Raw genomic sequence first — 25,481 nt, forward strand, 5'->3', positions numbered from 1 at the left:
AATCACATCTCTAGAAATCTCAATTCTTTTATCTTCTAAAACATAAACAATATATCCTTTAAAACCATGTTGAAAACCAATAAACACAGCATTTTTGGCTCTTGGATCAAATTTTGATCTATTTGCCATTAGGGTAGAAACAAAACATAAGCATCCAAAAACTTTAAGGTCATGATAATTTGGTAGATGATTAAATAAAATTTCAATTAATGTTTCTACCCTTCCATTTTGTTGAGGAGTTTCAACACAATTACGTTGATGAATAATGCCCTTTGAAGCATAAAAATCATGTAAAATGAATTCTGGTCCATTATTGGAACGAATAGTTTTGACTTTAGAGTTGAATTGTGTTTCAACTAAACTAATAAAATTTCTTACATGATTTTGTACTTCTCCTTTTGATTTTAATAAAATAACTCATGTAAAGCGACTAAAATCATCAACAATAGTAAAAAAAGTATTTATAATTATGAATAGAATTTTGTCGAAATAGACCCCAAATATCAAAATGTAATAAATCAAAACTTGCATTAACTTTGTTAAATCTTTGAGAAAATGAAAGTTTCTTTTGGTTAGAAAGATGACAAATGTCACAAGTCTCATTATGATGCATAGAGATAAAAGGAAAATGTTTATGTAAATGATTAAGTCTTTGTCCAAAATGGTGTCCTAAACAAAAATGCCATATATTTGAAGGTGTAATGGGTAGGGATTGGATGGAATTTATAAAATGTGTAGTGGATGAATTTTTACCAAAATTAGGTTCAAGGAGATATAATCCCTCTCTCATTCTGCCCAAATCAATCGTCCCCAAATTATTGCTATGTAAAGTGCAAGAAGAAGATGAAAAAATGAGTACACATTTGGGTGCTGAAGTAATTTTTAAGATGGAGATAATATTAAAGTTGAAATGAGGTAAATAAAGAATATCATGAAGAATCAAGGATGGTGAAAATTGAACAATGCCTATATAAGAAACAGTAATTTGAGAACCATTTGGTAAATGGACAATAATAGGAGAAATTTGTGTGTAAGAAATGAACAAAAAAAAATTGATGCAATGTGATCTGTGACACCAAAATCAATGATCCAAGTGTTCAAGAATGAATTTCAATTTGAAAAATTATTAACAATAGAAAAAGTATTGAAATAACAAAGATAATGAGTAGTTAGACTTGACAAAAGTCCAAGTTGGTTCGAATGACGAGTTTCTTTATTAGAAGAAAGTGCCATGAAAGAAGAATGCTAGATTGACAAGGGGTTCAAAAGAGGCTCCTGATAAAGTTGCTAGTGTGCGCTTTCTCCTTGACCTAGGACAGAGTAGGGAGGCAGCTCAGCAATTCGAAGAAGATCTAAATTGGTTGGTTTATCTATGGATGTCAGCAAAGTTCAAGAGGAGCTCTAATACCATAATAAAATTGTAAAAGAATAGAAAAAAAAAGAAAAGATGAAGAAATTTTTATTAATTGCTGATTGATTGAATTATGAAGGCAAAACTAAATATATATAGAGTATTGTCTACGAAAGATAAAAGTAAATATAAGATAAGATAAGAAGATAACATTAAGATAAGATAAGATAATAAAGACTAAAATTGTAACTGAATTTATGTATTTTGTTGGACTGAATTTGTGAGTCGTGAAACATCTTTATTGTTGTCATGGGCTAAGGTAGAAGAATGGTTTAATATATAATCCTATCAGGACAGAAATTAAAATCTGGGCAACTAACCTAGGTCACGGTGGCAAGTTAACGATGACGAGGAGGTGGATGTCTTGGCGGCGGTGAGAGGACAAAGTCCTGGTGGAGTGCTGGTCCTGCAATTGCAAAAGACGAGAAGATGAGAACACAGCGAAAAAGAAGATGAACATATGCAATGACGACTCACCCAACTCACAGTGGCTATGACAGAAAAATTTATGCCGTGTTCCTCACGGCAATGATAGGGCAGAGGCTCCAGATGGAGGTAGTCAATACTCTTCTTGCATCAGAGAAGATGACAACACTGGCTACGAACTTCAGAATGCGACGACGACTCACCTAACTTATGGTGGCTTTGACGACGACGAAAAGGAGGAGGTGGTCCTGACGGCAGCGATGGGGCAACAACTCGACTTGGGAATCTTCGATGCTTGGAAGCTTCTGGTGTGAGAAGATGATATATGTGTCCTAATTTGATTTTGAAAAATAGAAAAATTTGGAATTAATAATTTTGACTAAGGGTATTCTGGATAGATATTGTTATTTAAATTTCAGTTTTCGCCCCAAAAAATTTCAGTCCCCTGTGTCTCCATTTTTTAGAGGTACTGAAAGAACTGAAATTTTGAGTTCAGAAATTAAAATTTTAGTTCTAATCTCAATCAACAAATATGATATTAAGTCTCAGTTTTCGTCTAAATACCTCAAAACAAATGCTACCTTAAAGATATATATTTTTTTTTAAAAACCAAAATTTTATCCATCAATTTCTGATTTTAATTTTAAAACATCTCACCTAACCATTTTTTATTTTAACTAAAAATTTTTACCCAATAATTTTTTATTTTTATTGGTTTGTCATATTTTTGTAAATCTAAAAAAATTTAATATTTTAAAATTGGTTTAATTACTCTGTTGGTCTCTATAGTTTCACAAAATTTTTAATTAGGTCCCTATATTTTTTTTTCTTTTTAATTGAGTCCCTACACCAAATTTTTTTTTTCAATTAGGTCCCTCTTAGTAGTAATTGGCTTAATTCTATAAAGACCCAATTAAAAAAAAATTGGTGCAAGAATTTAAATAAAAAGAAAAAAAAGTATAGAACTCAATTAAAAAAAAAATTTTAATGCAAGAACTTAATTAAAAGGAAAAAGAATATAGAAATTTAATTGAAAATTTCGCAAAACTATAGAACCAACATAGTAATTAAACCTTTTAAATTTTACAAAAGAAACCTTCCATATATGGAAAATTTGCCTCCTATCACATCTAATAAAATTAAATATTTAATATTTTATTTTACACACAAAAAAAGTTTACGGTTTCGTTGTCTCGGTATTTGGAAAAATCAACAAAACATTATAAGTCATAGGTTGATCTATCAAATTCTTTGATTTTATTGTAGTTGAAATTTTTGTAAAGATGCATATCTTTCTTTCTATGCTGATTTTGACGGGAGTTTTCTTATGAGAGAGAGTTTTCTGGAATAAATATTATTTTAGTCAAGAAAAAAAATTCAAGGGTCCATCTGCACTTGACTTTTAGTATTTTGATTTTTTCGGCAAAAATTTATTTAGCTGTATAGTCTTAAATTACATATTAGAACAACTTACTTATACTTGATTTGATTTGATAAGATTTTTATTTATCAAAAGTAATTTATAAAAATAATTTGTAAAAGATAATTTTTTAAAAGTTATAGTATCTATATTTGATAAATTAAATTAAAATAATTTTTAATAAACACAAATAACAATAAATTTATTTAATAAAATAGTTTTTAAAGTTAAAAATATTATAATAAATATTAATATAAGAATTAAATTTAATTATTAATTAATGTATGAGTTTATATTAGATTTTTTAATTTTGATAAGTATAAGTTATTTTTGAAAAGTTTTATTTTAAATATTTTTAAAAGTATCTTTATGTTTAGTACATGATCTTTTTAATTTACCAAATACAAAATGAAAAATAATGTTTTTAAAATCAGTTTGGACTGGTCGGTCGAACCATGAATCACTGCCAAAAACGAACCGGAAAGATGTCAAAACCTCCGATTTTAAAAACCTCTATTGAACTGTCGAACCGATCGGGAAGCAGTCGGTTGAACCGAATCGTAACCCGATCGATTTCGAAAAGGAAGCAAACGCCGTCGTTTTGTTGTGCTGAACCCTAATTCAGCCCTAACCAAACTCTAGAGTCCAGATCCAAAATGTGCTCTCTACCTCAGTGCCTCTTTCACACTCAAGTCCATGGCCTCTTTCATTGAGCTCCTGGTCCTCATTCACTTCTGTTTAGCCACCGCCTGCTACCGCTGCCGTCGGAACTTCCAACTTCGAATGGCCACTGCCTGCTCCCTCGCTTCCCCTCCATCACGCAGAAGCCATCGCAACCTTCCTTCCGTTCCATCGCACAGCCACCGTGTGAACGTGGAAGCCTCCGTCACGCAGCCACGCCGCCACTGGTGCTAGCTTTGTTCCACCGCAGCCACTGTCCCGTTCGAAGCCCGTTCGAAGGTGTTCCTTGTCTTGGTGTCTCCTTCTTGCGTGCTTTGTTCAAGGCTTCTTCTGGCTTCCAGGTAATTTTTTTTAACTATAATTGAATAATTTTTTGATTCTATGAAGTTCTATGAACTGTGAACTGTGATTTTTGATTTTTTTTTTTTGTGAATTGTGAACTGAACTGTGAACTTTGTTGAATAATTATGAATAATTATGAATAATTATTTTTAGTTAAGCTTTGAACTTTGTTGTTGTTACTTGTTGCTGGGTTGAATAATTATTGAATGATTTTGATAAATTATTGTTAATTTGATACATTATTGTTTTGGTGTTGTTCTTGACTTTTTTAATTCTTAAATCGTTGTGTTGTTCTTGATCTTTTGATAATTTGTTAATTTTATAAATTGTTCTTGTTGTGTTTTGTTATTCTTGATTTGATAAATTGTTCATGTTATTAATGTTGATTTGATAAATTGTTTTGGTTTGTTGTTCCTGATTTTATAAATTGTTCTTGTTGTGGTTTGCTATTCTTGACTTTTTAATTCTTAGATTGTTGTGTTATGTTGTTCGTGCTTTAGTAATTAGCTCTTTGTTTAGGTTTGTCTCTTCTTTGTTCATTCATTCAACTTTGTTGATTCTGTTTAACATGTTGCATTCACTTATTTGTTGTGGTTTCATCTGAATGGATAATATTAATCCTATTATACTACTACATTCACACTATTCTTCTTCCTATTATGATTCAAAAGCAGAACCGATGTGAAGGTATCGGTGCTAAGCCCGAAAGAGGAATGAAAGAGAGATGCATTCTCTGACATTACAAAACTCAAAGACAGACATGAGAAGGTTGAGAGATTACTTTCGTTCTATAAATCATCCAAGGGAGGTCCTTTCCAGGAATCTACCACTCATATAAGAGGAAGGGTCGATATTTGTAGGATACTTTATTGACTATGGATACCCTTGATCAACAGAGCTTAGATGCCATTACTACGTCTAGAATAAGATCCGACATTGGATCAAAGTTCATTTTTAAAACCAACATTGGGTAGGATACTATTGCTGCAGAGTTTATGACAAGGCAAAACGGGAAGGAGCATCCCATTGATGTCCTTAAAATGTCACTTCCCTAGCAAAACTCAATTATACTAAAAATATTAATGATTGGTTATCTTTGATTGTCAGTCATTATATGTATTGTATTTTTTATTTATTGAAGTAGGTCAAGTATTAAAAAATGTGGAAAAATATTGAAGTGAAATGCCAATGATAAACGGCAAAAAGTATTAACTATAAATGTATTAACTATTAAATAATTATATATTATAGCAATAAACATGTTCCATAATTTTTATTATGTTGATGATTGATTTATTAATTGTTTTTCATTGTGTTGATGTTCTATAATTTATTTATTATTTTATTCTAAAATAATTTCTTCGATTAAATTACAGTTGGACCAGTTAGACTAATAAACTAGTGAATCAGTGACTAGAACGGTTTGATGACTGGTTCGGTTTTCAGAACCTTGATGAAGAGCTTGTACTTGTCTCGTCAAAAATTTTTACCAAACCAAACTTTAGTCTCATAGTTGCTAGAACCAAACCAGTGATTGAACTGATTATATTATCGGTTCACTGGTTTATTGGTTCAACTGATGAATCATTGGTTGAATCAATAGAATTGATCTTATGTAAATATACAATATAAAATAGTCAAAAACCTAAAATTAAAATTTGAAATACATATCTTCAGTGACATTTTAAGAACAATTAAGTCTCAAATTAAATTCTAAAAATAACTACTAGAAAAATATAAAATTAGTTAATACTATTACAATACTATCTTAATTTGACACAATAAGAATAACAATCCGTCAATAGTTGATCCTTGATCTTGTGAGGATTGTTTTTCTGATGGTGTATTTGACTAAACCATCCTAAAATAATATGAAACAACAACAATATAAAAACAGCAACTATCCTAAATTCACATAACCTAATTGTTACGGCTTGGCCCAAACCCTCCACGGGTCGGCCCGACCCGAGCGCCACCCGACCCGGACGGTCACGGGTGATGTGCCCCGCAATCGAACCGGACACACGTCCCGGACAGCTCATTCACGGCTGTGGGAGAACGTCCCAGAGAAAGTGGGCCTGTCCTTGTAGGGCCCACCCCTGACACAGTATATAAGGGGAAGGATTTGCCCTTCCCCCAAGGTACGTCACATATCACATCACCCCTTTTCGCCTGCACTTTTACTGACAAAAGCATCGGAGTGTCTTTGCAGGTGACACCCCCCTTCCTACACGAAGTACTCGGGACCTCGCACACACCAGTCCGGCAGTCCACGACCTGACGAGTGACAAACCCCAATTTGAGGGTTTATCTTGTGCTGATTTCAGGGGTTTTATCAATGATTCCACACACTTTCTATATGAAAATACAAGATTTTGCATTCCGTTCCTAGTTTCGCCTCATGAATGAAAACATGCTTATTTCGCACTAAAATAGATACATTTCTAATCTTCTCTTGATGCCATTCGATGCCGTGACTTGTGTGTTAAGTGGTTTCAGGATATAGAGTAGGAATGGACCGAAAGAGAGAAGGAAGACGGGTACAAAGGAAGGAAGCATGAGGATTAAGCTTTGGAAATTTCCGCATGGGCGCGTGCGCGCACTTGGCGCGCCCGCGCGGATAGGGCAACGTGAAGCCAAAGCCAAGAGCTGGCTTAAGAAGCGGCTAAGCCAGGATCTTCATGGGTGCGCACGCGTACATCACGCCTCCGCGCACATTACAAGACGTCTCGACGGCGCGTGCGCGTACCTTGCGCGTGCGCGCCGATTTGCGAATATGATTTTTTAAGAAGTCACGTGACTTAGGCGTGGAGGCAGTTAAGGATCCCACTTTTGGAGAAACACCTTGGCGGGAAAAGCTTAAGAAGACCAAAGGAGCAAGGGTTAAGGACACTTAGTTAGTTCATTTTTGAGATCTAGATATTTTTTTTTTGGGAGAGGAGAGTTGGTTACACTTTGGGGAGAAGAAGAGGGAGATTCCAAGCTTTTCACTAGGGTTCATCCTCATCTAATTTCTGAATTTTCAATGACTTTTTGGTGAGATCCATTATAATTCTCACTCCACTTTGTTCATGTCATAGATTTTCTTCTCCAATTTCAAGTAGTAGATGCAATTGATCAATTCTCATAGATCTAGAATTCAACTTTGTAATTTTGGATTTCGTCTCTATTTTGAGAATTCGATTTTCATTGCTACTCCTTGAGACTTGTTGTTAGATCTTTGTGTTGCAATACTTTCAATTCGACTTTTCATCTCATTTTACTATGATTTTCCTTCTTGCTCATCACATGTTTGATAAAATGACAACACTAGCTATGGAGTAGAATTTTCACACTTGGCATAGGGTTTGGTCCTTGGAAGAAGTTGAATAGTTGTATCAATAGTTGATTTGGAATTAGGGATTGCTAGTTGGCTTGGAGTGCACTAAAGCTAGATTCCCATAAGGTGAAGCTAGGACTTGTGACTCAAGTTGATTGCTTTCATTTGACCTCTCTCTATACCTAGGGGATAACTAAATGAAGCAAGGCCTAATTGTTGTCAACATTGAATGGACTATAAGGATAGAATTTCTAATGCCAACCCTAAGCCAAGTCTTTTGATAATTGATTGTTTGTTTCTCATTACTTTGCTAAAACCTTCAAAGAATTTCAACAAGGCTTACTAAATCAATAAGATGCACACTTTGGCAATTCCAAGGGAGAACGACTCGGGAGACTAGTACTCTCGGATATAGATTGTAGATTTGTTTGATGAAGGATTTTGCGTCGGTTTAGACTATACTACGATTGATCATTTGATAATTTCTATACCGGCAAAAATTCATTTGTCAGAATGGCGCCGTTGCCGGGGAATTTGCTTAGTGTGCCATGTTATTGTTTTGGATTAAGCATGTATATATGTACATAGTTGCACTTCATTGTAAACTACTCAATTGACTAACTCCTCATCGTTACAATGAATTCCATTTTCCCTTCATTGCATGACGCGTTCACAACCGAATCCGAGCTTAGCCCCTTTTGATCCGGAAATAGAACGAACTTTGTTTCATATTAGACAAGCTCGGAGGCGGCTAAGATTTGGAAAAGGTGAAGAGGTTTTCACCACCTCAACCACCTTACTAGAAGTGAACATTGAACCGTCACTCAAAGAAGGCATTAATCATATTCCCATCAATCTCACTAACAATTCTTCTTTTGTTTTAGGTACTAATACCATGGACGCTCCAAGGAGAGTTACCATCAAGGAAGCGGGTGCACCGGATTATGTCCTTCAACCCCTTCATGTAACTCACCCCAATTTGAATGCGAACTTTGAATTGAAGACCGCTTTGATCAACCTCCTACCCAAGTTTCACGGGCTTCCCGCACAAGACCCTATTCGACATCTCAAGGACTTCCATCGCATATGCTCGACTACTAGACGGGAAGGGTCCGATGAAGTTGCTATATGGTTGTTTGCTTTCCCTTTCTCTCTTGAGGACAAGGCCAAAGAATGGTTCTACACCCTCTCTAGTGAAGTTACCTCCGATTGGGACCTACTTAGAAGGGGGTTCTTGGATAAATTCTTGCCCCCGGAAAAGATGGATAGGCTAAGGAAGGAAATGTCTTGTATTGTGCAAGGTGAGACGGAACCACTCTATGAGTATTGGGAACGGTTTCGCAAACTACTAGATGCATGCCCTAATCACATGATCGACACTCAAGTATTGCTTGTTTACATATGTCAAGGGATGCGAGAGCAAGATAGAACCCTCTTGGACACTTCTAGCAATGGTTCTTTGTCCAAATATAAAACCGCGGAGGAGGCATGGCAACTTATTATTGACTTAGCCGAATCCAATCAACATATGAGGCGAAGAGTCAACCGTCCAAGGACCGTGAACGAGGTATCAACTAGTAGTGAAGCCACCGCTCTAACTCAATCCTTGAATGAGATGACATCCGTCTTGAGGCAACTCCAATTGAACCAACAACAACCACAACAACCTCAATCATATCAACAACATCCTCCACCACCTCAACAACACAACCAACAATTGGTCCCTCAAAAAGTATGTGGCATTTGCTCTTGCTACTCTCACCACACGGATGAGTGCCCAAGCCTTCAAGAAGATAACACTTTAGCGGCTACCCATAATTTCTATGACCGCCCTAATCAAGGGTACTACCAAGGAGGTAATCCTAACCAAGGACACCCTTATCAAGGAGGAGGCTACAACCAAGGAAGTGGACACAATAATCAAAATTGGAAAGACAATCATCAACAAGGGAATAGGGACAACAACAACAATGGAGGAGGTCAAAGATGGAATAACAACCCGCAAAATTTCTCACAAAACTGACCATACAACTTACAAAATCAACCATACAATCAACAAAACCCACAAAGAAACTACCAAACATATCAACCACCACATTAAAGACCATCACCCAACCAATCACAAACTCCTCAACTCACATATGCAACCACCCCCTCCAACCAAGACGAAACACTCCGGACCATTATCCAAGGCCAAAAGGAATTACAAAACACACTTGCTTCCGGCCTCACCGGCCTCACCTCTACACTACAAGCTCTTCTTGCACGCATGGACACACCATCGACCCCCACTCCTCAACCCCCAATCCAAAGTGTCATTCCCTCTCAACCTCAACCAAATCCAAAAGGGGGCATCAATGTCATCACCCTTAGATCCGGTACACAACTAAAAGAAAAGGAAGCAAAGGACCCAAGTCCTATCACAACCGCCCAAGAGAAAGAGAGAATAGATATAGAAGAGGTAGTGGAAGAGGAGACACCACAAGCCATATTTGAGGATGAAGCCCAACCAACAAGGGAGACAACCAAGGCCAAAAGAACCTTGGAAGAAGAAATTGCTCAACCACTTCCATTTCCAACACTTGCAAAGAAAGCTAAAAAGCGCATGGAACTCGACCCCAAAATGGTAGAAATGTTCAAGAAAGTTGAGGTAACCATCCCCCTCTTTGATGCCATCCATCAAGTTCCTAGATATGCCAAATTCCTCAAAGATTTATGCATAAACAAGGATAGAATTCTTGAATTGGAAACCATCCCATTGGGGAGTTCTATTTCCGCTTTAATGGGAACATTGCCGGAGAAGTGTGATGACCCGGGCCCTTGTATGGTCACTTGCACCGTCAATGGAGTTCAATTTAGAGATTGTATGTGTGACCTCGGAGCATGTGTTAGCATCATGCCGCTCTCCGTTTACCGGGTATTGAAGTTGCCACCACTAAAAAGGTCGACGGCAAGATTTGTCCTAGCGGATAAAAGCATAATAACCGTAGCAGGTGTTACGGAAGATGTATTGGTGAATATAAAGGGGTTGGTGTTTCCGATTGACTTCTATGTCCTTGAAATGCCGTCAAGCGAAACCGAGAGAGCATCATCTATCCTACTTGGAAGGCCATTCTTGAGAACTTCTAGATTTAAGCTTGATGCTTACTCGGGGAACTACTCATTTGAAATAGATGGGAGAATTGTAAGCTTTAGCCTAGAGGAAGCAATGAAGCATCCACCGGAGAACCACTCTCTATTTCGGTGTGACCCAATCGATAACATAGTAGCCGAAGTGCATCTTGCAAGACTAGATGAGAAGTGCATGGTCGACGAAGCAAATGAAAAGTCAAGCGAACTAAATACCACACATCATACAAACCATCCGGAAACTCAAACTTCAAGGAATGACAAGAGGATGGAATTAAAGCCACTACCACCTCACTTAAGGTATTCATACCTTGATGAAGCCCAAAAGCTACCCGTGATAATTGCACAAGAGTTAACTCCTCAACAAGAAGAAAAATTGCTGAATGTGTTGAGGAAAAACAAAAGGGCAATTGGGTGGAGTTTGGCGGATCTAGTGGGAATAAGCCCCCAAGTATGCGAGCACCGCATATTTCTTGAAGAAGGAGCAAGACCGGTCCGACAACCTCAAAGGAGACTTAACCCAACCATTCTTGAGGTGGTAAAGAAAGAAGTCACTAAGCTACTTGAAGCGGACATCATCTATCCTATCTCGGATAGCGAATGGGTAAGCCCGGTCCAAGTAGTACCAAAGAAGTCCGGAGTGACAACAATCAAAAACGAAAGTGGTGAACTTATAGCAACAAGAGTGCAGAATTCTTGGAGAGTATGCATAGACTACCGAAGATTGAATGCGACCACAAGAAAAGATCACTTTCCACTACCGTTTATCGATCAAATGCTTGATCGGTTAGCCGGTAAATCATACTATTGTTTTCTTGATGGCTACTCCGGATACTTCCAAATTCATATTGCTCTAGAAGACCAAGAAAAAACCACATTTACTTGCCCCTTTGGAACGTATGCTTACAAGCGTATGCCATTTGGCCTATGTAATGCACCGGCAACGTTTCAAAGATGCATGATGAGCCTATTTGCGGACTTTCTAGAGCAATCGATGGAAGTTTTCATGGATGATTTTAGTGTGTATGGTGAGTCATTTGAGCATTGCTTAGGTAACCTTGAAAAAGTCTTAGAAAGATGCACCAAAACAAACCTTGTCTTAAATTTTGAAAAATGTCATTTCATGGTCAAACAAGGCATTGTTTTGGGACACATAGTATCAAAGGAAGGCATCTCCGTAGATCCGGCAAAGATAAATGTCATATCCAGTTTACCTTACCCCTCCTCCGAGAGGGAAGTCCGTTCTTTCCTTGGACATGCAGGATTCTACCGGAGATTCATCAAGGACTTTAGCAAGGTAGCCTTACCTCTCTCTCGATTACTACAAAAAGACACCGAATTTGAGATGAGCAAGGAATGTATGGAAGCATATGACAAACTCAAGGTAGCATTGACACAAGCTCCTATCGTACGAGGACCGAATTGGATTCAACCCTTTGAAATCATGTGTGATGCTTCGAATTATGCGATAGGAGCCGCGTTAGCACAACGCGAGGGTAAGATTCCCTATGTCATAGCTTATGCTTCCAAAACATTAGACGGAGCCCAATCCAACTACACTACTAACGAAAAGGAACTCCTAGCTATTGTTTTCGCTTTGGACAAGTTCCGAGCCTATCTTCTTGGTTCCAAGGTAGTAGTGTACTCGGATCACGCGGCACTAAAGTACTTGTTGGCAAAAAAGGAATCAAAACCGAGATTAATTTGTTGGGTGCTCTTATTACAAGAATTTGACTTGGAAATCAAAGATAGGAGCGGTTCCCAAAACCTAGTGGCGGACCATTTAAGCCGCCTTGAACACACAAAAGGCGACACCACTCCTATCAATGATTCCTTTCCTTTAGATGCTTTGCATGCAATCTCGGAAGTGGTTCCTTGGTATGCCCCAATAGCAAACTATTTGGTTTCACGCACTTTCCCTCCCAATCTCGACAAAAACAAAAAGGATAAGCTGAAAAGCGAATCCAAATACTATATTTGGGATGATCCCTATTTGTGGAGGTGTGGAGCGGACCAAATAATGCGACGGTGCATACCTCAAACCGAATTCCAAGCAATCTTAGACGCTTGCCATGCTTCCGAAGGAGGTGGTCACTACGGGCCCCAAAGAACGGCAAGAAAAATCCTTGATTGCGGATTTTGGTGGCCAACTCTTCTCAAAGATGCTTCTCTCTATTGCAAATCTTGTCCCCAATGTATTAGGTTTGGAGATATTTCCAAGAAGGACGAAATTCCCCAACAAAATATGCTTTTTTGCGAAATCTTTGACGTATGGGGAATCGACTTCATGGGACCATTTCCAAATTCCAATGGATTTCTATACATCTTGTTAGCCGTCGATTATGTGTCAAAATGGGTGGAGGCAATCCCCACCCGAACGGATGACGCTAATGTTGTGTATTCTTTTGTGAGGAACAATATCATTTGTCGCTTTGGCGCCCCAAGAGCAATCATAAGTGACCACTTATTTTTCCTTCTTGTGTGCATTATTCTCTTTCTATGATTGTGATCTTTGATTTGTTTGATTCTTTATGTCCATTATTTGGTGTATTCATGCATTTATATGATTGAGGCCATCATTTCATTAGCTCACTCACCCAAATGGCCCTACCTTCTATCTTCCTTTGTTAGCCAAATTTGAGCCTACGATTAACCCACTTTGTTCTTAATTTAGCACATTACAAGCCTTAAAGCGGAAAACAATAAAAGTCCTTATTTGGATCTTTGATTAGCTTAGGCTAGTGTGTGTGAGTATCATTCAAGTGTGGGAACCTTGGGACATTGGGTGAATAAAAGGGTATTTTGTATTACTATTGAAAATATTGGGAATTGGGTACATACTCATGTATTGATCAAATGTAAAACCTTATGCATTGACGCTCTTGTATATAGAAAAAAATGAGAAAAACAAAAGAACAAAAGAAAAAAAAAAAGAAAAAAACAATATGGAAAAGAAAAGAAAAAAATAAAAAAAAAGAAAGAAAAAAAAGAAAGAGGAAAAATAATAAAAAGGGGACAAAATGCCCCAAAGTGAAGCTCAAGAGGAATCAATGCATAAGTATAGTGAAACGAAAAGAAAATGCATAAGTATGTGGAAAAGTGAGGAACGGGTAGTTAGGTTAGCACTTAATTGTATAGGTCATTATATAGGTTAGGTGGGAAAAGTTTAAGTTAATCAAAGATTCAAATCCTAAGTCCACTAGCCATATATGACCCTACCTTGACCCTAACCCCATTACGACCTAGGAAAAGCCCTCATGATAACTGTATGCATGCATTGAATAATTGTTGATTGTCAGATGAAAAACAAATCTTGGAAAGCATGATTAGGGGAGAATTGAGAGAATAAACCCCAAACACCGAGTGATTAGAGTGCAAACACTTCCAACGAGGGTTCGATGCTCAATCCTTTGATTCCCGGCTCTCGCGAGCATTCCTCATGCAAGGTTGCACATATTGCATTTGATGCTTAGAAAGTGGCAAGTCCTATGCTTTGACCACCATCGTATCCCATGTGCTTGCATATGTCCTAAGAAGGCTAATTTGCTCCCAACCAAGTGGATAGTGGCACTAGTCATAGTTGCATGCATATAAGTAGGTTGCACTTCATGAGTCTTATACTTTTGCAATCTCTCGGTCTTCTGTGTTTCTTTGCATTTCTCTAAGCATGAGGACATGCTAGAATCTAAGTGTGGGGAGGTTGACAAACCCCAATTTGAGGGTTTATCTTGTGCTGATTTCAGGGGTTTTATCAATGATTCCACACACTTTCTATATGAAAATACAAGATTTTGCATTCCTTTCCTAGTTTCGCCTCATGAATGAAAACATGCTTATTTCGCACTAAAATAGATACATTTCTAATCTTCTCTTGATGCCATTCGATGTCGTGACTTGTGTGTTAAGTGGTTTCAGGATATAGAGTAGGAATGGACCGAAAGAGAGAAGGAAGACGGGTACAAAGGAAGGAAGCATGAGGATTAAGCTTTGGAAATTTCCGCATGGGCGCGTGCGCGCACTTGGCGCGCCCGCGCGGATAGGGCAACGTGAAGCCAAAGCCAAGAGCCGGCTTAAGAAGCGGCTAAGCCAGGATCTTCATGGGTGCGCACGCGTACATCACGCCTCCGCGCACATTACAAGACGTCTCGACGGCGCGTGCGCGTACCTTGCGCGTGCGCGCCGATTTACGAATATGATTTTTTAAGAAGTCACGTGACTTAGGCGTGGAGGCAGTTAAGGATCCCACTTTTGGAGAAACACCTTGGCGGGAAAAGCTTAAGAAGACCAAAGGAGCAAGGGTTAAGGACACTTAGTTAGTTCATTTTTGAGATCTAGATATTTTTTTTTTTTAGGAGAGGAGAGTTAGTTACACTTTGGGGAGAAGAAGAGGGAGATTCCAAGCTTTTCACTAGGGTTCATCCTCATCTAATTTCTGAATTTTCAATGACTTTTTGGTGAGATCCATTATAATTCTCACTCCACTTTGTTCATGTCATAGATTTTCTTCTCCAATTTCAAGTAGTAGATGCAATTGATCAATTCTCATAGATCTAGAATTCAACTTTGTAATTTTGGATTTCGTCTCTATTTTGAGAATTCGATTTTCATTGCTACTCCTTGAGACTTGTTGTTAGATCTTTGTGTTGCAATACTTTCAATTCGACTTTTCATCTCATTTTACTATGACTTTCCTTCTTGCTCATCACATGTTTGATAAAATGACAACACTAGCTATGGAGTAGAATTTTCACACTTGGCATAGGGTTTGGTCCTTGGAAGAAGTTGAATAGTTGTATCAATAGTTGATTTGGAATTAGGGATTGCTAGTTGGCTTGGAGTGCACTAAAGCTAGATTCCCATAAGGTGAAGCTAGGACTTGTGACTCAAGTTGATTGCTTTCATTTGACCTCCCTCTATACCTAAGGGATAACTAAATGAAGCAAGCCCTAATTGTTGTCAACATTGAATGGACTATAAGGATAGAATTTCTAATGCCAACCCTAAGCCAAGTCTTTTGATAATTGATTGTTTGTTTCTCATTACTTTGCTAAAACCTTCAAAGAATTTCAACAAGGCTTACTAAATCAATAAGATGCACACTTTGGCAATTCCAAGGGAGAACGACTCGGGAGACTAGTACTCTCAGATATAGATTGTAGATTTGTTTGATGAAGGATTTTGCGTCGGTTTAGACTATACTACGATTGATCATTTGATAATTTCTATACCGGCAAAAATTCATTTGTCAACGAGCCCCTACCACTCCCCAGAAGTCCAAATGCGAATCGTCCGGTAATCGACCTACCGAACATTGGCGCCGTCTGTGGGGATCTGTCCATGGACTTCGTGCTAGTCCAAACAGGGACAGGCTGCGAGGCCGTGCCCGGTGGCGACGCCGCTGCGACGGAAACCCGACAACATCCCAGGTCGCCTCCGAGGAACGCAACACAGTCACATGAGGGACGCCCCTTTGGGGGGACTGGCGGCAACCACGCCAGAATAATGCAAGAGCTACGCCATAGGATGCAAGACCTGGAATGCTGGTTAGCAGATAGGGAACGCGACCAACACACCCCAGAGCAGATCACTCCCGTTCTCGCTCCAGGAGTCGCTCCAAATGCACGCCTACCCCCCAAGCTGAGTCCGAAAGCACCGGGGAGCGAGGGCGCGCGAGAAGACGTCATGACCCCGTCATTTACGCCAAACGTGAGAGGCGGCGTACCGCGAATCGCGGGGACAAGGACACTCGTCGGGAGGACGACGAGGGAAGAACGACGGGAACACGGGGACCCGTGATAATGGGAGCGACCCCATTCCACTGTTCCATACTCGAGGTCCGGCTGTCAAAACACTTTGACAAGCCAACGGACATGAGGTACGATGGAACGCAAGACCCACTGGAACACCTCACGGCCTTCGAGGCCAGGATGAACCTAGAGGGAGTGGGAGACGAGGTAAGGTGCCGCGCTTTCCTGGTCACCCTCGCGGGACCTGCAATACGGTGGTTCAATAACCTCCCGCAGGGCTCGGTAACCCGCTTCTCCGACATCAGCCATGCCTTCCTGGCTCAGTTCACGACCAGAATTGCCAAAGCCAAGCACCCGATCAATTTGCTGGGGGTGACCCAAAGAGCCGGGGAGCCGACCAGGAAATACCTAGATCGCTTCAACGACGAATGCTTGGAAATCGACGGGCTGACGGACTCGGTGGCGAGCTTATGCTTGACTAACGGGCTCTTGAACGAGGACTTCAGGAAGCACCTCACCACAAAGCCAGTATGGACAATGCAGGAGATCCAATGCGTCGCTAAGGAGTATATTAATGACGAAGAAGTCAGCCGGGTCGTAGCTGCCAACAAACGGCAACCCCCCTACAACCAAACCCGCCACTACGAGGGTGGAGAAAGACAAAAGGAACACGCCAGGGACGGCGGTCCGAGTAAGGCGCCAAAGCCATTTCCTCGTGTAGGGAAATTCACCAACTACACGGTACCAATCACGGAAGTTTATCAACAGATAGCCGAGAAGGGGATACTGTCGAGACCCCGACCTCTGAAGGACAGAACTGGGGGAAACAAAAGCCTTTACTGCGAATATCACAAGGGATACAGGCACAAGACCCAAGACTATTTCGACCTAAAGGATGCCCTGGATCAAGCAATTAGGGACGGAAAGCTTGCCGAATTCTCCCACCTCATAAGGGAGCCGAGGAGACGGAATCACGATCACGAGGGCGAGGACAGGCCCCAGGCGACAAGACGATGCCAAGAACCAGAGGCGGACGACCACGGTCTCACGGTGGTGAACGTGGCAACAGCGAGGAATTCCGCCCCGAGGTCGAGATCGGCACAGAAGAAAGATGCCAAAGTCCTGGCTGTCTCCTCCTCACCCACGAGAAGTTCCCGGGGACTCCCATCCATCTCCTTCGGCCCCGAAGACCAATGGTTCGACGAGGTACCGGAAAGTCCCCCCATGGTCATCACGGTCAGAGTCGGAACCGGCCTCGTCAAAAGGATCCTAGTGGATACATGGGCGGACTCGAACATTATGTTTCGCAACGTTTTTGATGCCTTGGGACTGCGTGACGCCGACCTAGCGACCCACCAGCACGGTGTGGTAGGGTTGGGTGACCACTTCATCAAGCCGGATGGGATCATCTCCCTCCCGACCTCCATGGGACAAGGACAGAAGCGAAGGACAGTAATGGCCGTTTTCGTAGTCTTGCGAGACTCTACAGCCTACAACGTCATCCTAGGGAGAAAAACCATCAACGACCTTGGGGCAGCGATTAGTACGAAGCTGCTCGTAATGAAGTTCATTACGGATGACGGATCCGTAGGATCCATCAGAGGGGACTTGGAAACGGCAGTCGCTTGCGACCACGCCAGCCTCTCTCTCAGGAAAAAGTCCAAAGAAGCTTCAGGGGCCTTCCTTGCTGACCTGGATGCCAGAATAGACGACAAGCCTAGGCCCGAGCCAGAGGGGGACTTGGAAAAATTTAGGGTCGGTGACGGGGAGGAGAAGTTCACATTCATAAACAGAAATCTCCCCCATGAACTAAAGGAATGGAAATGATCAGAGCGAATGCCGACCTATTTGCTTGGACGCCAGCCGACATGCCAGGGATAGATCCCCAGCTCATGTCACACTATCTGGCCGTCAAGCCGGAGGCTAAGCCAGTGGCCCAGAGGAGGAGGAAGATGTTGCAGGAAAGGGCAGAGGAGGTGGCCAGGCAGACGGCCAGCCTCCTTGAAGCAGGGTTCATCCGAGAACTGGACTACTCGACTTGGCTATCAAACGTGGTCTTGGTGAAAAAACACAATGGGAGGTGGAGAATGTGTGTAGACTATTCTGACCTCAACAAGGCATGTCCCAAGGACTGCTATTCCTTCCCTAACATTGACGCGCTCGTCGACGCGGCAGCGGGGTACTGATATCTGAGCTTCATGGACGCCTACTCCGGGTACAATCAGATACCGATGCACCAACCCGACGAGGACAAGACAGTGTTCATAACACCGGGAGGGATCTACTACTACAAGGTAATGCCATTTGGTCTGAAAACGCTGGCGCCACGTACCAGAGACTGATGAACAAGATATTCAGCGAGCTCATAGGCAAGACAGTAGAAGTCTACGTGGACGACATCCTCGCGAAAACCACCCGGCCCGACGATCTCCTAAACGACCTGGGGGGCGTGTTCGCGTCCCTCCGGCAACACGGCATGAGGCTCAACCCGCTCAAATGCGTCTTTGCCATGGAGGCGGGGAAGTTCTTAGGGTTCATGATCACCCAAAGAGGAGTAGAAGCCAACCCTGAGAAGTGCCAAGCCATTCTCCAGATGAAGAGCCCGGGTTGTATCAAAGACGTCCAACGATTGGCAGGAAGGCTGATTGCATTATCCCGTTTCCTCGGCGCATCGGCAGCAAAAGCTCTGCCCTTCTTCAATCTGATGAAAAAGGCGTGTGAGGAAGCATTCGAATGGACCCCGTGTGTGAGGAAGCATTCAACCACTTCAAGGAGATCCTAGCAGCACCTCCCGTGCTCGGGAAGCCCAAGGCCGGAGAGCCACTCTATCTCTACCTGGCAGTAACAGAGGAAGCCCTTGCAGCAGTGCTCGTACGAGAAGAAGGGAAAGCTCAACAACTGATTTACTTCGTAAGCAGAGCTCTACAAGGAGCAGAGTTGAGGTACAGCAAACTGGAAAAGCTGGCTCTGGCACTCCTAACCTCCTCCCGAAGGTTGAGGCAGTACTTCCAAGGCCATCGCGTAATCGTGAGAACGGACCAAGCAATTCGCCAAGTACTCCAAAAACCCGATTTGGCAGGAAGGATGATGACCTGGGCCATCGAGCTTTCCCAATATGACATGCAGTATGAGCCCCGACATGCAATCAAGGCACAGGCAATGGCGGATTTCTTGGTAGAGGTAACGGGTGATCCCCACGAGGAAACGGGCACACGGTGGAGGCTCCACATAGACGGGGCCTCCAACCAGACATCCGGGGGAGCCGGGGTCATCTTAGAGAGCCCGGTGGGAGTCATTTACGAGCAGTCGACCAAGTTCGAATTTCCGGTGTCGAACAATCAAGCGGAATACGAAGCCCTCTTAGGTGGACTAACCTTAGCCCGAGAAGTCGGGGTAACAAGGCTGGAAGTGTGCAGCGATTCACAGGTCGTCACCTCGCAAGTAAACGGAAGCTATCAAGCCAGGGACCCCCTCCTGCAAAAGTATTTAGAAAAGGTTAGAGAATTGACCAGGTAGTTCCAAGAGGTCACGGTCCAACACGTTCCAAGAGAAAGGAACACACAGGCAGACCTCCTGTCTAAATTAGCAAGCACGAAGCCGGGAGCAGGCAACCGGTCTCTCATCCAGGGCATGGTGAAGGAACCAACGGTTGCCCTCCATTTGACGGAGTCAAGCCCTCCTGGCTGGACCCCATCACAAACTTCCTGGAATATGGCAAGCTACCTGATGATGAGAAAGCGACCAAAACATTGAGAAGGGAGGCGGCCAAATATGCAATGATACAAGGACAACTGTTCAGAAAGGGCCTCAGCCAACCCCTATTGAAGTGCTTACACCCCGACCAGACGGACTATGTACTAAGAGAAGTCCACGAGGGATGCTGCGGCCACCACATTGGGGGCAAAGCCCTAGCAAGGAAGCTCATCCGAGCTGGATATTACTGGCCATCAATGATGAGAGACTCCAAAGAATTTGTCAGAAAATGCGTAAAGTGCCATGAAAACGCTAACTTCCACAAAGCGCCGGCTTCCGAGCTGAGCCTACTGACGTCTACACGACCCTACGCTCAATGGGGAGTCGACCTCTTAGGGCCTTTCCCGGTTGGTCCAGGGCAAGTCAAATATCTCATAGTCGCCATCGACTACTACACCAAATGGATAGAGGCTGAACCACTAGCCAACATATCCTCATCCAATTGTAGGAAGTTCATGTGGAGATAGGTGATAACCCGTTTCGGTATCCCGGAGATCGTCATTTCGGATAATGGGACGCAGTTCACTGACAAGAAGTTCACGGAATTCCTCACCGGTCTGGGGATAAAACAAAGGTTTTCCTCAGTAGAACATCCCCAGACGAACGGACAAGTGGAGTCCGCAAATAAAGTCATCCTACTAGGCCTCAAGAAGCACTTAGACAACAAGAAAGGCGCATGGGCCGACGAGCTCGCTTCGGTCCTCTGGTCCTACCGGACAACCGAGTAAAGCTCCACCGGGGAAACCCCCTTTCGCCTAACGTACGGGGTCGATGCAGTGATACCCATGGAAATTGGCGAACCGAGTCCACGGTTACTCCTCGCAGGAGTACACGAAGCGGTGGAAAAGGACCTGGTGGAAGAAACCAGAGAGATGGCCCACTTGTCAGAAACAGCACTAAAGCAAAGAATAGCCCTGCGCTACAACACTAAAGTCCTCAGGAGGGACTTTGAGGAAAGAGACCTCGTCCTGCGACGCAACGACGTCGGTTTACCGACCCCAGGAGAAGGAAAACTGGCGGCAATAATAAGACCACAGCGGTTTCAAAAATAAAACCACGACGACCCCAATCGGGTTACCAACGCAAACGGCAAAACGGACACAAGCAATAAGTCCGCCCCGAAAAGACGGTAACGAAAATAAAACACCAAGCAAGATAAACGATAATAATAATAAGTCGACCAAGCGACCAGTTAAGCATAAAAGTTATAAAGTCACGACGAAATGTTCAACAAATCCACACCAAATCAAAGTTACAAGAAATCACTTCCGAGGCATGTCAACAATCTTGCCGTCTTGGATCGTCTTGAAAACCCCAATAGCCGACGTGTCGAAGTCAGGAGCCACAATCTTCACCTGGGCCTTCAGAGCATCCTCGGTCATGAAGATCGCGTTCTTCCCTTGCTCCTTGGTCGCTTTGTGCTTTTTCTTGAGCTCTTCGACCTCGGCTTTAGCGGCTTTAGCCGACGAGACGGCCTGGTCACGCTCCTTCTCCAAGACCGCCACCCGACCCTGAGTAGCGTTCAGCTGGCTCTCTAGGGTCATCTCCCGTTCAGCTAACGGGCCACCGTCTCGTCGGAAGCCTTCAATTTCTCCCCGGCAGATGTCGCTTTCTCCTCAGAAGCCTTGAGCTTCTCTCCCATCTCGGACAACTGACTCTAGAGCAGCTCGACTTGCACCTTAAAGTCGTTGTTCGCCTTGCCTGAAGATTCGAGTTTCCTTCGGAGAGCCTGCATTCCCGACAACTCGAACTCAGCCTTTTGAGCTATCACAGCCCCCCGGAGCAGAGTCCAGTACATCCATCTCGCCTGCCCAGCCAGGTCGGTCCCATGAAAATGCTCCTCCGTCCCAGGGATCAGCTGGGAGTCAATGAAATTCGTAGCATCAAAATTTCTTTCCATGATGGTGAGAGTCCTTTTCGAGCTGGCAGATGCCTTCCGCTTCTTGGGGGTATGAATGTTCCACATCATCATATTCTTGATGGATAGGAGACGAGTGCCCGCCAACGGCCGCCTCTTCGGGAATGGGGGAAGCCTGCACCTTGGCTGGATCCTTTTCAGACATCCCGGTGTCTCGGGGAGAGGGCACGGCCTGATCCTCCTTCTCCCCGGAAGGGCCCCCCGGTTCCCCGGCATCCTTCTCGTCAGCCTTCTCATCATCGCTATCCTCCAAGAAGGTCTTGACCAAATTTTCAAGCCCAGTTACCGAAGCAGACATCTCCACTACAACAGGAAACCAAACACGTTAGTCGTGAAGTCGGGAAAAACAAATATAAAAAACAAGCAATGCAAAAACACAAGGCAGAACAGCTCACAAATATAATTCCTGGCGGACTCCCGTTCACCTATGAGGAGGTGGGGGTTCACGGGGTTCTTCCCGAAAATAGCATACAACACATCGGCAATCCTTTTATTTACAGAGGACATTCCCTTGTAGGTCACCTTTATGAAAGAGTTAGACCCCGCCCCGAAACTCCAATAAGTCGGGATGAGGCGTTCTCCCTCTAACGATAACCAAAAGGGATGGCGACCTTTAGCAGGGCGAACTTTGAAGAATTTTTCCTTGAACCCATGATAGGAGTCCTCGAACAGGCCAAATATCCTCCGGCCTTGGGCAGACCGGAAAGACAAAAACCCTTTCCTCGCCTTCCCTTGTTTGGAGGGGTTGGTAAGGTTGAAAAAGAAGAGGAAGACATCCACTGACGCCGGCAGCTCAAGATATTCACAAACCATCTCGAAACAGCGGATAGAAGCCCATCTGTTCGGATGGAGTTGCGACGGCGACACAGATATCCGATTAAGGAGAGACATCTGGAAATCGGAGAACGGCAGCCGGACGCTGACCTGGGTGAACATGGCTTTGTAAAACCAAATCCAGTCGGCGACCCGGGGAGAACGGAAATTAATCTCGTACAAACGCTCGTTGGGCGCAGGAACGAAGGTCTCCTAATTGGTCTCTTCATCTGTCCCCCCGCACAGATATCCGGCTTGCCGGAACTCCGTCAACTTCTCCAGATCCATCTGGTTCAGCGAGTCCTTTATGTCTGAGGTCACCCAGGCGTAGGATCATAGTTCGCCGCGGATGTGAAAGTCCGGGAGACGACGCGAGGCATACCTACAGTGGGGGTACCACTCCATTAGTCTACGAGGTCGGGAGCCCGGAAAAACCCAAAAAACTACGTTTATCCTATTCGACAGTTAAGATTAAGCATGGCCAAAGCTACACCTATCCCGAAAGCCACCTAAAAATCTACCCTGGAATGGTACCCCTCCCATAACACGTCTACCTAGCATCAAAAGGTCATATAGCCACAAATTCCAAGCAAGACAGCAAGAACAAGCAAATACTAACAACAAGCAAACAATAACAGAGCAGAAAAAAGAGAAGTCCGAGGATTACCTGAACTTGTTGCGAAAGCTGGAAGGATGAGAGGAAGATGTTCGAGAAAACTGCAACAACACTCTGGAATTTTTGAGTGAGGAAAAGGGAGATAGCAAGGAAATGGAAGAAACAGAAGCGTAAAAAGAAAGAAAAAGTGGGAGGTGAACTATTTAAAAACTTCCATTCAGGAAGCGCGAAAGATTTGGGGGCAAGATAGTATTTACACACGGGGTTTTGCAACCCATTATGAGCATTTAATGCTCAGCGCGAGGAACGAAGCGACAAACGGTTGCCCCAGCAACCAAGAGACACGCGCGCAGGGGGCATGTCCCTTCTATGAGCGGCCGACCTAACGATGATGAATGAAACGCGAAGTAACACGCCACTGATAGCTCCCACGGCTACCATTGGCGCGTGGGGGCACTGTTACGGCCTGGCCCAAACCCTCCACGGGTCGGCCCGACCCGAGCGCCACCCAACCCGGATGGTCACGGGTGATGCACCCCGCAACCGACCCGGACACGCGTCCCGAACAGCTCATTCACGGCTGTGGGAGAACGTCCCAGAGAAAGTGGGCCGGTCCTTGTAGGGCCCACCCCTGACACAGTATATAAGGGGAAGGATTTGCCCTTCTCCCAAGGTACGTCATATATCACATCACCCCTTTTCGCCTGCACTTTTACTGACAAAAGCGTCGGAGTGTCTTTGCAGGTGACACCCCCCTTCCTACATGAAGTACTCGGGACCTCGCACACACCAGCCCGGCAGTCCACGACCTGACGAGCCCCTACCACTCCCCGGAAGTCCAAACCCGAATCGTCCGGTAACCAACCTACCGAACACTAATCAACCTATCCCCTATCCAAGAAAAACAACTATAAACAGCAATAACAAAAAAAAACCCATCAATCCACCACTAAATTTATATATTACATTGCCAAAAATCAATAAATTATAATTAACCAGTATAATCATAAACAAGATATAATCAACAACAATAAACAATAAATAGATCCATAATCAACATCAATAATTATTTACTAAATAACTAAAAAAATAAAAAAACATACCTGAACGGCTGAACCTGATGCAGAACGTGGGCAGAGAAAAGAGAAATCAAGCTGTCCAATGTCCAAGCAAGGCAAAGTAAATACTAGCAAGGGAGAGGCAGCAGCAACGACGAGAGACGCACAGGCGACAACGCAGACCAGGCGAGCCACAGATGGAGGGAGACGATCCAGTAATGGAGACACGGTGAGAGACGGTGTTACAAGACAAAGGAGCCGGCGATTGTGGCAGCAATCATTTGATGGCGGTGGATGGTGGTTTTCTTGTGAGTGTGAGAGACTGAGAGTAGAAAAGACCTTTGGAATGGAGGCTTAAGGTTGAGTTTGTTTGAGAGAGAACCGGGGGGGGGGTAAGATCAGGCTCGAGCAATTAGGATTTCTTTCTTTTTTTTTAAAAAAACTTCTGCCATTTTGGGTGGGGGTGTTAAAAAAAAATCCGAACGACCAATTATTCAAAATCTTTGGTTCATCGATTTTAGCCAAAATCGATCTGTTCTCATCGGTTTTTTTCTTTTTTGGTCAGATGTCTACTTCAAATCGATTTTGGGACTGATTCTCCAATTTTTCGGTCTGATCGATCGATTCGGTCCGATTCTAACAACTATATTTTGTCTTTTACAAAAGATGTTTTTAAAAGAAATATGATTTTTTATGGTTAGAATCAAAATTTATGATTAGTAGAATATAAGTTCGTACTTATTTTAGATTATTATAAAAGTGTAGGCTAATTATATTTTTGGAACTATTTTTTTTGTTACAAATATTATGAGTCTATCAATCCGTTGATGATAAAGTTTTTTTTTTTT

General features: G+C 42.8%; 2 long non-coding RNA genes and 1 pseudogene across 3 annotated transcripts; 1 reads left to right on the plus strand and 2 right to left on the minus strand.

Moving 5' to 3' along the window:
• Positions 1-1,641: 1,641 nt before the first annotated feature.
• LOC148580546 (uncharacterized) lies at positions 1,642-25,463 on the minus strand. 2 transcript variants are annotated; one of them, XR_015883373.1, is made up of 3 exons: positions 24,679-25,463; positions 1,898-2,169; positions 1,642-1,817 (listed from the first exon to the last, which is right to left on the minus strand). It is a non-coding gene; the product is annotated as an uncharacterized LOC148580546 (long non-coding RNA). The 2 variants fall into 2 exon arrangements; XR_015883372.1 differs by having other exon boundaries at positions 1,889-2,169.
• LOC110268109 (uncharacterized) lies at positions 3,782-5,409 on the plus strand. The gene is made up of 2 exons (XR_002356172.2): positions 3,782-4,279; positions 4,955-5,409. It is a non-coding gene; the product is annotated as an uncharacterized LOC110268109 (long non-coding RNA).
• LOC148580547 (uncharacterized) lies at positions 21,481-22,186 on the minus strand (annotated as a pseudogene).
• Positions 25,464-25,481: the final 18 nt, after the last annotated feature.

Source organism: Arachis ipaensis, chromosome B10, assembly GCF_059453495.1.
Source record: "Arachis ipaensis isolate K30076 ecotype BB chromosome B10, ASM5945349v1, whole genome shotgun sequence".
Classification (NCBI taxonomy): domain Eukaryota; kingdom Viridiplantae; phylum Streptophyta; class Magnoliopsida; order Fabales; family Fabaceae; genus Arachis; species Arachis ipaensis.